This window comes from Cebus imitator, unplaced genomic scaffold (genome assembly GCF_001604975.1).
Source record: "Cebus imitator isolate Cc_AM_T3 unplaced genomic scaffold, Cebus_imitator-1.0 Scaffold1137, whole genome shotgun sequence".
Taxonomy (NCBI): domain Eukaryota; kingdom Metazoa; phylum Chordata; class Mammalia; order Primates; family Cebidae; genus Cebus; species Cebus imitator.
Genome location: NW_016108452.1, coordinates 13,144 through 19,296, shown reverse-complemented (window position 1 = coordinate 19,296; position 6,153 = coordinate 13,144). Strand labels below are relative to the sequence as shown.

General features: G+C 38.6%; 1 long non-coding RNA gene across 1 annotated transcript in view; it reads right to left on the bottom strand.

Annotated features, from left to right (window-relative positions):
- Positions 1–6,153, bottom strand: part of LOC119469951 — a 20,701-nt gene that overhangs the window by 6,311 nt on the left and 8,237 nt on the right. The window contains exon 2 of the long non-coding RNA XR_005198816.1: positions 2,817–2,822. This is a non-coding gene — a long non-coding RNA (uncharacterized LOC119469951). The remainder of the gene's footprint in view (positions 1–2,816; positions 2,823–6,153) is intronic.

Here is a 6,153-nt window from a genome sequence, read left to right as displayed (position 1 = left end):
TCCTGAAACTGATAAGCAAGTTCAGCAAAGTCTCAGGATACAAAATCAATGTGCAAAAATCACATGCATTCCTATACATCAATAACAGAGTTAAAGAGAGCCAAATCAAGAACAAAATACCATTCACGATTGCCACAAAGAGAATAAAATACCTAGGAATACAACTAACAAGGAACGTAAAGGACCTCTTCAAGGAGAACTACAAGCCACTGCTCAACGAAATCAGAGAGGACACAAACAGATGGAGAAACATTCCATGTTCATGGTAAGGAAGAATCAATATAGTCAAAATGGCCATAGTGCCCAAAGTAATTTGCAGATTCAATGCTATTCCCATCAAGCTACCAATGTCCTTCGCAGAACTGGAAAAAAACACCTTAAACTTCACATGGAACCAAAAGAGAGCCCACATAGCCAAGTCAATTCTAAGCAAAAAGAACAAAGCGGGAGGCATCACACTACCGGACTTCAAACTATGCTACAAGGTTGCAGTAATCAAAACAGTATGGTACTGGCACCAAAACAGAGATATAGACCAATGGAACAGAACAGAGGTATCGAGGGCAACCCAACATATCTACAACCATCTGATCTTTGACAAACTAGACAAAAACAAGCAATGGGGAAAGGATTCCCTGTTCAATAAATGGTGTGGGGAAACCTGGGTAGCCATGTGCAGAAAGCAGACACTGGACCCCTTCCTGACACCTTACACTAAAATTAACTCCAGGTGGATTAAAGACTTAAACATAAGACCTAACACCATAAAAACCCTAGAAGAAAATCTAGGCAAAACCATTCAGGACATAGGTGTAGGCAAGTACTTCATGACCAAAACACCAAAAGGATTGACAACAAAAGCCAAAATAGACAAATGGGACCTAATCAAACTCCACAGCTTCTGCACGGCAAAAGAAAGAGTCATTAGAGTGAATCATCAAACAACAGAATGGAAAAAAATTTTTGCAGTTTCCCCATCTGACAAAGGGCTGATATCCAGAGTTTACAAAGAACTAAAACAGATTTACAAGAAAAAAACTAACAAGCCCATTGAAAAGTGGAAAAAGGATATGAACAGACACTTTACAAAAGAAGACATACGTGAGGCCAACAAACATATGAAAAAATGCTCATCATCACTGGTCATAAGAGAAATGCAAATCAAAACTACATTGAGATACCATCTCACGCCGGTAAGAATGGCAAACATTAAAAAATCTAGAGAAAGCAGATGCTGGAGAGGATATGGAGAAACAGGAACACTTTTACACTGTTGGTGGGAGTGTAAATTACTTCAGCCATTGTGGAAGACAGTGTGGCGATTCCTCAAGGACCTAGAAATAGAAATTCCATTTGACCCAGCAATCCCATTACTGGGTATATATCCAAAGGATTACAAATCGTTCTACTATAAGGACACGTGCACACGAAAGTTCATTGCAGCACTGTTTACAATAGGATAGACCTGGAACCAGCCCAAATGCCCACAGACGATAGACTGGACAGGGAAAATGTGGCACATATACACCATGGAAAATTATGCAGCTAACAAAAAGGATGAGTTTGGGTCCCTTGTAGGGACATGGATGAACCTGAAACCATCATTCTCGGCAAATTGACAGAAGAGCAGAAGATCAAACACCGCATGTTTTCACTCATAGGCAGGTGTTGAACAATGAGAACACATGGACACAGGGAGGGGGGAGCACTACACACTGCGGTCAGTTGGGGAGAAATAGGGGAGGGAGGGTCGAGGATGGGGAGCTGGGGAGAGATAGCAAGGGGAGAAATGCCAGATGTAGGTGATGAGGAGGAAGGCAGCAAATCACACGGCCACGTGTGTACCTATGCACTAATTCTGCATGTTCTTCACATGTATTGGAAAACACAAAATGCAGTAAAATAAATAAAACGAAAAAAAAAAGAATTAGCAGTAAGACTGCGTTTAAAACACAGGAGACACGTAAATTTCAAACTGCTCTACTTTGTGTTCGTTCAACACAGGAAGTTGCATCTATGTTTAGATTCAGCGAGTTACAAACACATTTCTTCTAATACCTGCGTTTGGATATTCCAGAGTGAATGGGAGTATAGGTTGTAATGAGAAATACATTGCTCTAAAACAAAAACACAGCTTTCTAGCAGAATGGCTGTCAAGCTGTACAATCAACTTCCAAAGTTAAACTGATATGTGTGCGCACTGTTTGGAAATCCTTTTTTTGGAGAATCTAGAAACAGATATTTCCAGCCATACAAAGGCATATAAGAAATAGCAGTGAGACTGCTTTTAAAAAACAGGAGAAACGACTATTTGAAACTGCTCTGCTTTGTGCTCTTTCACCTTAGGAAGTTGCATCTATGTTTAGATTCAGCGAGGTAGAAACACGTTTCTTCTAAAAGGTGCGTTTGATATTCCTGAGTGAATGGGAGTATAGACCATAATGAGAAATATCTTGCTCTAAAAATCAAACGGAGCTATCTAGCAGAATGGTTGTCAAGCTGTAGAATCATCTTACAGAGTGAAACAGATGTGTGGGTGCAGCAGTTCAGAAATCCTTTCTTTGGAGTATCTAGAAACAAATATTCCCAGCCATATACAGGCATATAAGAATTAGCAGTAAGACTGCGTTTAAAACACAGGAGAAACGTGTATTTCAAACTGCTCTGCTGTGTGTTCGTTCACCTTAGGAAGTTGCATCTATGTTTAGATTCAGCGAGTAAGAAACACGTTTCTTCCAAAAGCTGCGTTTGAATATTCCAGAGTGAATTTGAATACAGGCTGTAAAGGGAAATATCTTGCTCTATAACAAAAACACAGCTATCTAGCAGAATGGTTGTCAAGCTGTACAATCAACTTAGAGAGGTAAACTGTTGCGTGTGCGAAGAAGATCTGAAATCATTTCTTTGGGGAATCTAGAAACAGATATTTTCAGAAACACACAGGTATATAAGAATTAGCAGTAAGACTGCGTTTAAAACACAGGAGAAACGTCTGTTTCAAACTGCTCTGCTTTGTGTTCATTCACCTTAGGAAGTTGCATCTATGTTGAGATTCAGCGATTTAGAAACACGTATCTTCTAAAAGCTGCGTTTGGATATTCCAGAGTGAATGGGAGTATAGGCTGTAATGAGAAATACCTTCCTCTAAACCAAAAACGGAGCCATGTAGGAGAATGATTGACAAGTTGTACAATCAACTTACAGAAGTAAACTGATGTGTGTGTGCAGCAGTTCAGAAAAACTTTCTGTGGGGAATCCAGAAACAGATATTTCCAGCCATATACAGGCATATAAGAATTGGCAGTAAGACTGCCTTTAAAACAGGAGATTCGTCTATTTCAAACTGTTCTGCTGTGTTATCGTTCAACTTAGGAAGTTGCATCTATGTTGAGATTCAGCGAGTTAGAAACACGTTTCTTCTGAAAGCTGCATTTGGATATTCCAGAGTTAATGGGAGTGTAGGCTGTAGTGAGAAATATCTTGCATAAAACAAACACAGAACTATCTAGCAGATTGGATGTCAAGCTGTACAATCAACTCACAGAGGTAAACTGATGTGTGTGTGCAGCAGTTCAGAAATCCTTTCTTTGGAGAATCTAGAAACAGATATTTCCAGCCATATAAAGGCATATATGAATCAGCAGTAAGACTGCGTTTTAAACACAGGAGAAACGTCTATTTCAGTCTACTCTGCTTTGTGTTCTTTCACCTCAGGAAGTTGTATCTATGTTTAGATTCGGCAAGTTAGAAACACGTTTCTTCTAAAAGCTGCGTTTGGATATTCCAGAGTGAATTGGAGGATAGGCTGTAATGAGAAATATCTTGGTCAAAAACAGAAACGCAGCTAACAGAATGGTTGTCAACCTGTACAATCAACTAACAGAGTTAAACTGCTGTGTGTGTGCAGCAGTTCAGAAATCCTTTCTTCGAAGAATATGGAAACAGATATTTCTAGCCATATACAGGCGTATAAGAATTAGCAGTAAGACTGCGTGTGAAACATAAGAGAAACGTCTATTTCAAACTGCTCTGCTTTGTGTTCGCTCACCTTAGCAAGTTACATCTATGTTTAGATTCAGCGAGTTAGAAACACATTTCTTCTAAAAGCTTCGATTGGATATTCCAGAGTGAATGGGATATAGGCTGTAATGAGAAATATCTTGCTCTAAAACAAAAACGGAGCTATCTAGCAGAATGGTTGTCAAGCTGTACAATCAACTTACAGAGTTAAACTGATTTGTGTGTGCAGCAGTTCAGAAATCCTTTCTTTCAAGAATCTAGAAACAGATATTTCCAGCCGTATACAGTTATATAAGAATTAGCAGTAAGACTGCGTTTAAAACACAGGAGAAACGTTAATTTCAAACTGCTCTGCTTTTTGTTCGATCACCTCAGGAAGTTGCCTCGGTATTTAGATTCAGGGAGTTAGAAACACTTTTCTTCTAAAAGCAGCATTTTGATAGTCCAGAGTGAATGGGAGTACAGGCTGTAATGAGAAATATGTTGCTCTAAAACAAAAAAGGATATATCTAGCAGAATGGTTATCAAGCTGTAAAATCAACTTACAGAGTTAAACAGCTGTGTGTGCAGCAGTTCGGAAACCCTTTTTTTGGAGAATCTACAAACAGATATTTCCAGCCATATACAGGCATATGAGAATTAGCAGTAAGACTGTGTGTAAAACATAGGAGAAACGTCTATTTCAAACTGCTCTGCTTTGTGTTCGTTCACCTCAGGAAGTTGTATCTCTGTTTAGATTCAGCGAGTTAGAAGCACGTTTCTTCTAAAAGCTGCGTTTGGATATTCCAGATTGAATGGGAATATAGGCTGTAATGAGAATTACCTTGCTCTAAAACAAAAACGGAGCTATCTAGCAGAACGGTTGTCAAGCTGTACAATCCACTTCCAGAAGTAAACTGATGTGTGTGTGCAGCAGTTCAGAAAACATTTCTTTGGAGAATCTAGAAACAGATATTTTCAGCCATATACAGGCATATAAGAATTAGCAGTAAGTCTGCGTTTAAAACACAGGAGAAACGTTTATTTCAAAGTGCTCTGCTTTGTGTTCGTTCACCTGAGGAAGTTGCATCTAAGTTTTGATTGAGCAAGTTAGAAACACGTTTCTTCTAAAAGCTGCATTTGGATATTCCAGAGTGAAAAATAGTATATTCTGTAATGAGTAATATCTTGCTCTAATACATGAACAGAGGTATCTAGCAGAATGGTTGTCAAGCTGTACAATCAACTTACAGAGGTAAAATGATGTGTATGTGCAGCAATTCAGAAATCCTTACTATGGAGAATCTAGAAACAGATATTTCCAGCCATATTCCGGCTTATAAGAATTAGCAGTAAGACTGCGTTTAAAACACAGAAGAAACGTCTATTTCAAACTGTTCTGCTGTGTGTTCGTTCACCTTAGGAAGTTGCATCTAGGTTTAGATTCAGCGAGTTAAAAACACGTTTCTTCTAAAAGCTGCGATTAGACATTCCAGTGTGAATTGAGGTGTAGGCTGTAATGAGAAATATTCTGCTCTAAAACAAAAACGGAGCTATCTAGCAGAATGGTTGTCACGCTGCACAATCAATTTACAGAGTTAAACTGAAGTGTGTGTGCAGGAGTTGAGATATCCTTTCTTTGAAGAATCTAGAACACACATTTCCAGCATTAAACAGGCATATAAGAATTAACAGTAAGGCTGCGTCTAACCATAGGAGAAACGGCTATTTCAAACTGCTCTGCTTTGTCTTCGTTCACCTTAGTAAGTTGCACCTATCTTTAGATTCAGCGAGTTAGAAACACGTTTCTTCTAAAAGCTGCGTTTCGAGATTCCTGAGTGAATGGGAGTATAGGGAGTAATGAGAAATATGTGGCTCTAAAAAAAAAACTGAGCTACCTAGCAGAATGTTTGTCAAGCTGCACAATCAATTTACAGAGTTAAACTGATGTGTGTGTGCAGTAGTTGAGAGACCCTTTCTTTGAAGAATCTAGAACACACATTTCCAGCATTAAACAGGCATATATAAATTAGCAGTAAGACTGCATTTAAAACACAGGAGAAACGTCTATTTCTTTTTTTTTTTCCCATTTATTTATTTTATTGTATTTTAGGTTTTGGGGTACATGTGAAGAACATGCAAAATTGTTGCATA